This window comes from Lethenteron reissneri, chromosome 57 (assembly GCF_015708825.2).
Source record: "Lethenteron reissneri isolate LAM-NWPU_2019-01 chromosome 57, ASM1570882v1, whole genome shotgun sequence".
Taxonomy (NCBI): Eukaryota; Metazoa; Chordata; class Hyperoartia; order Petromyzontiformes; family Petromyzontidae; genus Lethenteron; species Lethenteron reissneri.
The window spans coordinates 7418577-7430575 of NC_083835.1; positions in this window are offsets into that span (position 1 = coordinate 7418577).

Below are 11999 nucleotides of genomic sequence, written 5' to 3' on the forward strand. Positions count from 1 at the left end.
TTTGTGTATCTGTCGGTGTGTGTCACGGTGTGTGTGTAACCTGTGTGTGTGTCACGGTGTGTGTGTAACCTGTGTATGTCACGGTGTATATTTAACCTGTGTGTGTGTCACGGTGTATATTTAACCTGTGTGTGTGTCACGAAATGCTGAGGGAGGGTGGCGTTTGTGCACAGACTGCCCTACATGACATCATAACAACAGTGTGGACCACTGGACGGGTTCCGCAGGACTGGAAGGATGCCCTGGTGGTCCCCCTCTTTAAGAAGGGGGACCGTACCGACTGTAACAACTACAGGGGCAACTCACTCCTCAGTGTGCCGGGAAAGGTCCTGGCAAGGATTATTCAACATCGCCTTGCCAGGCACGCTGAGGAGAGGCTTGCTGAGCCCCAATGCGGTTTCAGGAAAGGGCGGTCCTGCACAGATGCCATATTTTCTGTCCGTCTGCTACAGCAGAGGTGTAGGGAATTCCAAAAAGACCTACATCTCTGCTTAATTGACCTGGTCAAGGCCTATGATACCACCAGTAGGCCTGAGCTCTGGGTTGTTCTTCGTGCTTTCGGAGTCCCTGACCCTCTGCTCACCATCATTAAGGACCTTCATGATGGTGAGCGGGCCCGGGTAAAACTACGTGGCCGGGAGTCGGAGCCATTCACTGTACACCTTGGGGTGCGACAGGGATATCCTCTGGCTCCCACATTATTTAACATCTATTTTGACCACGTAGTTTGTGATACTTTCAATAGCTGTACGGGAGGATGATCGATGCCCGGGTGCGGTCAAGGGATGGCTCCCTATTGCTCAACCATGTTATGTATGCCGATGATCTGGTAATTGCTGCTCACTCAGAGGAGGAGTTGGAGGCGCTGCTGCTAAAATTGGAGCTTGCCACTAAGAGGTGGGGCCTTACCATCAGCCCCCCACCAAAACTAAGCACCTGCCAATACAATTGGTGATGGGGCAGTTGTGGAGAGAGTGGAGAGTTTCCCATATCTGGGCAATGTCCTTATGACCGGCTCCAGTTTAACAGCAGAGGTCTCACTCCGAATCAGCCAAGCGGCATTATCTTTTCATCGGTTGCGTAACGCTGTGTGAAAGCTACCTGGTCTGTCGCTCTACGCTTGCGAAACGTGGACCCCCCTAATGGAACATCTTCGCCGGTTAGAAACATTTAGGCTAGCCTGCCTACGATCCGTCCTGGGTTAAACTAGGCTGGATTGTGTGAGGAGCTCACAAATCCTTGAAAGATCTGGACAAAGTCCCATCGGTGAGCTCCTCCAGCAGGCAAGGCAGCATTGGCTGGGTCATGTAGCCCGCATGCCCAGCTACCGCATGCCTAAACAGCTTTTGTTTGGCCGGATCGAGGGGGCTAAACGGGTGCAGCACGGGCTAGAGAAGCGATGGAGTGATGTGGTACGGGAGGACGTGGAGCTGAGTGGACTTGCCGATGACTGGTACCAGCGGTGTCAAGATCGGCCTCTGTGGAGGAGGCTCGTGAAGGACGCTACTGGGCAGTTGGAGGCAGTCGTCCTCCAACAACAACGGAGGGTGGAGGAGCGACGCTCACAACAACGAGCGGAGTGCCGGGTGACTAAAGCACAGCAAGTTGGCACAGTAGGGGGCACAGGTGGTGCATCAGCCACTCATCTCAGTCAGTCGACCCGTGGCACCTGCTGGGTCTGCCCCGTGACCTCCTGCCTGCAGGCGTTCAACACTTCACGTGGCCTCAAGGTGCACATAGCCTGGCACAAGCGTCGTGGTGACGTCACCGCCACTTAGTGGCGAATGGCGGTTATGTTATTTAACCTGTGTGTCACGTTGTGTATGTAACATGTGTGTGTCACGTTGTGTATGTAACATTTGTGTGTCACAGGTGTGTATTTGACCTGTGTGTGTGCGTCAGTGTCTATTTAGTAGTAACTACCGCATAGTAATTGGCACGCTCTGTTGATGTGGCAGCCCCTCAACTCGTTGGCTGTGTCGGGTGGTGGAGGGTTCAACGACACATTTATATTCATGCCACCTTACCGACCCCCCTCCCCAACCCCCAAATCTTTATAAAGTATGAATAAAATGCCTCTTGATATGCATATTCTTTTGTCAAGGCGCTCTTTTTCCCCCTTCCAACCCAGCTTATATATACGCTCCAAGAAACGTGTGCTGTTTCATTCAGACGCTGTCGCCTCGACAGACCTGGTTTTTACCTGAGGACGGCTGCTTGCGTTGTGGCCGAAACGTCGTGAGAATTGTTTTATTATGTTTTATTTTTATTATTGTATTATTTCCCTTCTACGTGACTTTACCTACAAACCTGTTCTTCACCTGAGGACGGCTGCTTGCGTTGTGGCCGAAACGTCGTGAGAATTTTTTTATTATGTTGTATTTTTATTATTTTATTACTTCCCTTCTACGTGACTTTACCGACAGACCTGTTCTTCACCTGAGGACGGCTGCTTGCGTTGTGGCTGAAACGTCGTGAGAATTGTTTTATTATGTTTTCTTTTTATTATTTTATTATTTCCCTTCTACGTGACTTTACCGAAAGAACCAAGAAGATGAATCCCTGCAGTCACGAAAGCTTTACATCGAAATTTAATACTGGGTTGCGAAAGCCTACGAACTACCACAACGTGTTCAACTGCGGTGTAAATCCACGGCTGGGCACTGCGTCAACAGCTGCCACGCCTGGAGATCGTCGATGGAATCGGTGCCATCTGGTTCCGAGTTGTTACACTCAACGAACAAATGGAAGACAATGCCGCGCATTGTCAGAGACGTCGTACGTATAAAATGCAACCCCCCTCCTGCAAAACGAGATGAGTTGTACACACACACACCACCACCACATTGGCTGCTTGGGATTTTTCCAGGTCACGTTATTATATTTTTATTATTTATCTATATATAGAAAAAGGACATTTTTGAATACGTTTCTCTGTTCGAAATGTTTAGCATGCTTCCCGACATGCAACAAACTTGAAATTTGGGTACTTTCCAGACTGTACACCATGGAAAAATTATAAAAATAGACTTTTGTATTTTTTTTGGGCGGGGGGGGGGGGCGCAATAACGCATATATTTTGCACGGCAAGTGAGCGGTGACGTCACATCTGTGACGTCACATCTGTGACGTCACCCGCACGGGGCAGCGTCACGCAGTGTGCCTGCTGACGTCACGCATCCCCCCCCACCCTCCGCGTAGGCCGTGTATCAGAGGTCGCAAACGGGGTTTGATTTCGATGTAAAGCTTTCGTGACTGCAGGGATTCATCTTCTTGGTTCTTTCGGTAAAGTCACGTAGAAGGGAAATAATAAAATAATAAAAATAAAACATAATAAAATTTCGATTTAAAGCTTTCGTGACTGCAGGGATTCATCTTCTTGGTTCTTTCGGTAAAGTCACATAGAATGGAAATAATAAAATAATAAAAATAAAACATAATAAAATACAATTCTCACGACGTTTCGGTCACAACGCAAGCAGCCGTCCTCAGGTGAAGAACAGGTCTGTCAGAAAGAACAGGACTGTCGGAAAGACAGCGTCTGAACGTTGTCTTTCCGACGGACCTGTTCTTCACCTGAGGACGGCTGCTTGCGTTGTAGCCGAAACGTCGTGAGAATTATTTTATTATGTTTTATTTTTATTATTTTATTACTTCCCTTCTACGTGACTTTACCGAAAGAACCATGAAGATGAATCCCTGCAGTCACGAAAACTTTAAATCGAAACGTACGGGTTTATTTATAAATAGCTTGTTTGGCCGTCCTAGGACGGAAGCTGTAATATTTACGAAACAATTGAGCATCATTGTAGCTTGTGTAAGTTGAATGGCATTTCATTGCAATTCACTACAGCACTGTAAATAACTGACCTTCAATTTGTTCAAATTCACCGCTCTGATACTTTATTAGCTTCTGCTTTCCGTCGCTGGGGTTGAAATCAATTGGAATTCGATGCAACAGCTGTAATAAGTATAACCCGTAAAAACAAAGTTTTTCACTCTAAATCCTTTATATGCGTGGCGGCTAGAGTCCTCTCGTCCTCTGGCTTGAGATGGCTGCAATCTATGGGTCAGATGATTGTCTGCCAGTATTAAGCAATTGGTAATTAAATATTTAAATTGTTTTCCCTAAACAGTGTAAAATTTTGGATATTTTTTTTCACGAAAATTAATTGTCACACACAACGAGTCTGTGTGCAAAATGTCAGCTCGATTGGATCACGGGAAGTGGGTTAAAAAACTACCGAAAGATTTGCACGGTCCTAAGCAAGCAAGCAAGCGAACTTAATATAAAGGATTTAAAAATATATTCGCCTGTGGAGGACGCGGGGATCGATCCCGCGACCTTTGGCATGGGAAGCGAGGGCGCTACCAACTGCGCTACTCCGCCACGGCCTGTGGAGGGGTTACGTTCTGGGCTCCTACACTCTGACGTTCAGCCAAAGCGATGAATGAGTTCTATTTGAATATATGTAAAATAATTTTTTTTTGCCTAAACAGTGTACAATTTTGGGAATTTTTTTTTCACGAACAATAATTGTCTGGCACAACGAGTCTTTGTGGAAAATGTCAGCTCGATTGGATCACGGGAAGTGGGTTAAAAAACGACCGAAAGATTTGCACGGTCCTAAGCAAGCAAGCAAGTTAACTTAATATAAGGGATTTAAAAATCACCGACAAATGGTCTATCTTACCACAAGGTAGAAGCTTAAATTAGACTTGCCGTTTGCGTCAAGCGCAGAAGAAATAAATCAAGAGACTAAATCCACTTTGTTGCTGCCTAGAATTATTTATTTATGAGATTGACCATTCCCTCTCGATCTTCTTCTGCATGAATGTAAAAATCCACCCGCTCATGAATATTCATGAGGGGGGGGGCATGTGGGGTGACGTCATCCGCTCATGAATATTCATGAGGGGGAGGGGGTATGTGGGGTGACGTCATCCGCTCATGAATATTCATGACGGGGGGGTATGTGGGGTGACGTCATCCGCTCATGAATATTCATGACGGGGGAGCATGTGGGGTGACGTCATCCGCTCGTGAATATTAATGAGGGGGGGCATGTGGGGTGACGTCATCCGCTCGTGAATATTAATGACGGGGGGCATGTGGGGTGACGTCATCCGCTCGTGAATATTAATGACGGGGGGGGGTATGTGGGGTGATGTCATCCGCTCGTGAATATTAATGACCGGGGTTGGGGGAGGGGCATGTAGAGTGACGTCACGCGCGTGACACACAAACTGTCTTATTATATTGGTCATAGTAGTAGTCATGTGTACACTACTACTGTAAGTAGATATTCATACCGTAGGCGCACACCAGGCTCAGCATCCCTGGTGAGTCGGTACAGTCAGCAGCAGAGGTTGCAATCGGGTACCCGATACATGTACCCTACCCGATACCCGTACCCTACCCGATACCCGTACCCGATACCCGTACCCGTACCCGATACCCGTACCCTACCCGATACCCGTACCCTACCCGATACCCGTACCCTACCCGATACCCGTACCCTACCCGATACCCGTACCCTACCCGATACCCGGCTGGGTACGGGTAGCCGTTTGCGACCCTGGTGCGGCCGGGTACGGGTAGGCCGTGAGTCACTGGTGAGTAACTGTTTGTAACTCATTTCCCAACGTCTTGTTTCTTCTCACAATTCAAGTTCCTAGAATCAACCCACCCACGCCTGCAACATGGCTTCATCCCAGAGGTCGCAATCGGGTACCCGATACCCGTACCCTACCCGATACCCGGCCGGGTACGGGTAGCCGGGTATCGGGTAGGGTACGGGTACCCGTTTGTGACCCTGGTGCGGCTGGGTACGGGTACGGGTAGGCCGTGAGTCACCGGTGAGTCACCGTTTGTCACTCATTTCCCAACGTCTGGTCTCTTCTCACAATGCAAGTTCCTAGAATCAACCCACCCACGCCTGCAACATGGCTTCATCCCAGAGGTCGCAATCGGGTACCCGATACCCGTACCCTACCCGTACCCGGCCGGGTACGGGCAGGATACGGGTACGGCCGGGTACGGGTACCCGTTTGCGACCCTGGTGCGACCGGGTACGGGTACGGGTAAGGAATCAAAACCCGTTTGCGACCTCTGGTCAGCAGCTGCCAACGCCGAACCCCGGGCGATGGTTCTCTAACCCGGCAAACTCAGCTCGTCTGAGCCCGGGCGTGTGGAACCCCTGGTGGAGGAAATTCTACCAAAACGGGTCTTTGGATCTTACACTGCAACCAGGACCATCTCCAATCGTCTTGACTACGTCTCGCCACTGGGTACAGATGGGGCTGGTCGAGAGAGTGGGATTGACGCTGCGCAAATCACCCTCGCTTCAACCCAAGTTCTCTGTGCAAGTCATGGTACTTTTACCATCGTCATATCCAAGTCCCGTGGCGATGGGTGAGCGACGAAGCAGCAGGCACGGATATGCTGGAGGCTGTAGCCGCAAACCTGCACGCAGGCGGCTCAGGATATTGGTCGTTCGCTCACTGGACCGAAGCAGTGAAGTCCGGCAGCGTACCCTGAGTGACTGAGCAGCCCCATTCAGGATCACACTGCTCACCTCCGTAGCGAGGAAAGGGGTTAGAAAAGGTACCCTAAACATTGTCTGCTTCAAAACATCCTGGCCAGCCTAACGCAGCTGGCGGGATCCCAAACCTGCGGTCGAAAAACAAATAAAATGAAAAAGACCAAAGTGATACCACCACTCACTTTTGGCGCCTGGAATGTGCGCACTTTGAGAGACGCACCGACCTCGTGAGCAGAGACCTCACCAGATACAACGTGGATGTTGCTGCCCTTAGTGAGACCCGACTGGCCAATACTAGACAGGTGACTGAAGTGGGTGCAGGTGACACATTCTTCTGGAGCGGACGAGGCCAGGAGGAGAGACGTGATGCTGGTGTTGGTTTTGCAGTAAAAAAACACCTGGTCAACCGACTGGCAAGCCAACCCAAGGGGATAAACGACCGTTTAATGACCCTAAAGCTCCACGTATTGGGTAAAAAGGAATCCACCATCGTCAGTGCCTACGCCTCTACCATGACCAACTCTGACGAGATCATAACCAAGTTTTATAATGACCTGGAAGTCATTGCTGCTGCCACAGCCAGCTCTGACAAACTCCTGATACTTGGTGACTTCAATGCCAGAGTTGGAAGTGACCGTCATTTATGGAATGGAGTCATCGGTGCACATGGCATTGGAAAATGTAACAGCAACGGCCTTCTGCTGCTGAAACCATGCTCTGAATTTGACCTGCTCATCACCAACACAATATTCCAACTACCAAAGAGCAAGAAAACATTATGGATGCATCCACGTTCACACACCACTGGCACTTGATTGACTACATCATCGTGAGGAGGAGCGAACGGCACGATGTCAGGGTGACCAAGGCGATGTGTGGTGCTGAACGTTGGACTGACCATCGTCTCATCATCTCCAAACTGAACATCCGGCTTAAGCCTCCCAGACGCCCACAAGAAAAAAGACGTGTCAAGCGTCTTAACATCACTCGCCGACAACAGGAACACACACCAGACTGGCCTTTGTTGAGGCTCTAGATCATCACCTGGAGTCTCTAAGCTTCGGGCAGACAGACGCTGAGGCGGACTGGACTGCTCTCAAGACCGTGCTGCATTCTACAGCCCTTCAATCACTTGGTGTTCCCGTACGTGCACATCAAGATTGGTTTGATGAGAACGATGCAGAAATCCAAGCACTCCTTGACGAAAAACACCGCCTGCATGAAGCCTATCTGAATGACAGCAGCTCAAGCTTAAAGAAAACTGACTTCCTCAACATTCGCAGGGTTTAGATTTAAAGCTTTCGTGACTGCAGGGATTCATCTTCTTGGTTCTTTCGGTAAAGTCACGTAGAATGGAAATAATAAAATAATAAAATAAAACATTATAAAATTATTCTCACGATGTTTCGGCCACAACGCAAGCAGCCGTCCTCAGGTGAAGACGCTGTCTCCCCGACAGACCTGGTCTTCACCTGAGGACGGCTGCTTGCGTTGTGGCCGAAACGTCGTGAGAATTATTTTACAATGTTTTATTTTATTATTTCCATTCTACGTGACTTCACCGAAAGAACCAAGAAGATTCGCAGGGTTGTCCAGCGGAGACTCAGAGTCGTGCAAGACACCTGGCTGTGCGCAAAAGTCGAGGAGATTCAGTCCTACGCTGATGTAATACAGGTCGTTGAAGCGACTTCTGGAATCCGGTCTTTATTTGTCTTCCATTACAACACTCCTTCATGCTGCTGACAGACAGCGTGAGAGGGATAGAGAAAGAGAGAAACGCGCGCAGCCACGTGGCAGCCTGGACCACGTGGCAGCCTGGACCACGTGGCAGCCTAGACCACGTGGCAGCTTGGACCACGTGGCAGCCCGGAGCCCCGCTCTCGCGTGGCCTCTCCCCTTCGTTCGTTCCAGTTCTGACCACGTGTCGTTCGTCTCCACCCCTATTTAATACCCGGGTCACGTGGTACGTTTCCATCAATCCTGGTTAGCCTCCATGGAATCTTCCAGACTCCAATGTAGGCTCCCGGGATCACGCCCCTGACTCGTCTCCCCATTGGCTGTGGCTAAAGCCAGCAGAACCAATCCTCTATTTACAGCTGTCACCTTTTCATTACGTCAGGGCCACGCCCCTAGGCTTCTCCCCATTGGCTATGGACCAGGACCGGCAGAGCCAATCATCGTGACGAGTTGTGATCCGTCAACGACACGGATATTTCCTCACATTACGCTGACAGCGACAACACCAAGTGCCTCTATGATGCACTCAAGCAGGTCTATGGTCCGCAACGCTCAGGAACTTCAGCTCTCCTGAATGCAGATGGAACAACACTCCTCGCAGAGAAGGACAAAATACTTGCAAGGTGGGCCGAACACTTCAGCGCAGTCCTCAACCGGCCATCGTGCGTAGATGAGGAGGCAATTATGAGACTGCCTCAAGTTGTTTTTAACCAGTTCCTTGCTGTTCTACCATCCATTGAGCAAACCAGCAAAGCCATAAGCCTCCTTTCATCAGGCAAAGCTCCAGGGTCCGATGCCATTCCAGCGGAAATCTACAAGGCTGGAGGGCCTCGCTTAGTCGAGAAGCTGACCGACGTCTTCCAGTCTCTGTGGAAATTAGAAGCCGTTCCCCAGGAGTTCAAGGATGCCTCTGTAATCCGTCTCTATGAGAGGAAAGGCAATCGGCAGGCCTGCGACAACCATAGAGGCATCTCCATACTATCAATCGCTGGCAAAATCTTGGCAAGAATCCCTCTGAACCGCCTAATTGTCCACCTAGACCATGGTCTGCCACCTGAGAGTCGGTGTGGTTTCAGAAAAGACCGCGGAACCACTGACATGGTATTTACTGCCCGGCAGTTACAGGAGAAATGCCAAGAACAAAATGCTGATCTATATATGGCTTTCGTTGATCTAACGAAAGCATTCGACACGGTCAGCCGGGGGGGCCTATGGAAGGTCATGGCCAAGCATGGGTGTCCAGACAAGTTCAATGGCATCGTGCACAAACTCCATGATGGCACGATGGCCAGCGTCAGAGACCAGCAAGAACTCTCTGATCCGTTCCCAATCACAAACGGGGTGAAGCAAGGCTGCGTTCTCGTGCCATGCTGCAAGACTCATTCCAGAACCGTTTTGACGGTGGGCCAGGGGCGGTTTCTTCATTAGGGCGATTGGGCGACGCACCACCAATGTCATTCAACCACAGAGTCACGCTAGCCGTCACTGTGCCTCTGGATATAGTCCAATCAGCGTCATGTCACGTTCTGTGGAGTACCGCCTCTTTTTGGGCGATTTCACTCCGGCTGAGAATCGCCCCGAGTGGCCCCATAGACTTACATTCAAAGATGTTTTTTTTCGAACGGGGGGCGCTGCAATGCATTCTCTATGGCTTCCGGGAGGGCTCGCCCTAACGTGCTTACGTCATCATACGTAAGCACGTTTCATCCAACAATATAATTTGTCGCCACCTAGTGGAATCTTTAATAAAATAAACTTGAGTGGATTGTATTAATAGTGAGTATAGAAACAAACAAGATGTATTGTAAGAGTCACTTTATTTTTCATTAATATTAAAGAAGTGAAGTTGCCTTTACATGCTTAAGCTGTTAATTTATCCATTGCATGGGTGGACCTTATCCTTATCAATCATCCAGACATTTGCCCCCCCTGAGAGATTTTGCAGGTGGGCTATTCAATCTGCGGAGGGAGGGGGGTAAGGGGAGGTGTCTAAGCAAGGGGGAGGGGGCCGACAGTCAAGGGGGCTGGCTGCCTGGCTCCCTCAAGTCACGTGATCTTCTATACAGGTAGCAACAACAAAATCTTGGCAATGCTACCCCCCTTCCCCCTCCCTTTGATGCTGCTAATCATGCATAATGCACGGGCATAATATTAATTTGAAACCCCCCCGCCCACCTCCTACGCATTTTCCATATGCTAAATTCCTCTTGATATGCAAATTCTGTTGTCAAGGCGCTCTTCTTCCCACCTCCCTCCCTCCAAACCAGCTTAAATATACGCTCCAAGCTTGCTGGTGTTTCATTCTTCACCTGAGGACGGCTGCTTGCGTTGTGGCCGAAACGTCGTGAGAATTATTTTATTATGTTTTATTTTTATTATTTTATTACTTCCCTTCTACGTGACTTTACCGAAAGAACCAAGAAGATAGGAACAACAGGTTCCACACTGTCCACCAGGGATTATTTGTCTGTCTGTCGTGCATATTTGTCTGTCGTGCACGAATGCGCTGTCCAACCAAGTGCCAGCTGCCCACTCCGAAGGAACGTGTTTTATATGGGTGTGTGCATATAAACATTATATTCTAATGTCAACAAAAAAACATATTATTAGGTTTTGTCGGTAAAGTCACGTAGGTAAAAAAAATTAAATTAATAAAAGTAAAATAAAAAATAAAATAAAAATAAAAATCACGACGTTTTTCTTACGTGACTTTACCGAAAAAAACCTAAGAATATGAATCCTTGCAGTCACGAAAGCTTCAAATCTAGAATCAACAGAAAACGTTGCAACTTTTTCACCAACGGGTTTAAAGGATGGTGGCAAGTGTTGTTTTTTTTTTATTAAACTTTGCCTTTAAAACTTAAAACTACTTACCTGCAGCACCTCTATTTAAATACACTATCGAAAAAATGAATTACACCCTTCTGCAAATCATCATGTTTCTCAGTGTGGATTTGTGAACACACTTTGTAAACGGTACGTGAAATAGTACGCGTTTTCAATGCGCTGTGCATATTGTAACAGGCGTTTGTACCGATGTTACTCTGCAGAGTAGTGGGTCGCCGCTCCTCTTATCAGCTTGAAACGAGCGGTATGTGGGACTTAACCGCAAAAAAAAACTATCTGCACAGATGCACACGGACAAGAAAAGTATTATCAATGACCGGTGCAACGCATCTCATCTGTTAAACACATTCCTGCGGAGGGAGCTGGTAGGAACGTTGGGTTGATATTCTTGGTTCTTTCGGTAAAGTCGCGTAGAAGGGAAATAATAAAATAATAAAAATAAAACATAATAAAATACAATTCTCACGACGTTTCGGCCACAACGCAAGCAGCCTTCCTCAGGTGAAGAACAGGTCTGTCGGAAAGACTCATTCAGACGCTGTATTTCCGACAGACCTGTTCTTCACCTGAGGACGGCTGCTTGCGTTGTGGCCGAAACGTCGTGAGAATTATTTTATGATGTTTTATTTTTATTATTTTATTATTTCCCTTCTACGTGACTTTACCGAAAGAACCAAGAAGATGAATCCCTGCAGTCACGAAAGCTTTAAATCGAAACGTTGGGTTGCTCGGTCAATGGCCTGCAGGGTCAACGGCGGCGTGGTGTATTCCGCAAATATGCCCGACTGTGAGGGCGGGCACAAGCCGGCGTGAGTAGGTGAAACGTTGAGTTTTATAAGGGCACCACGGGGTGACCAGCCCCTCCCCACC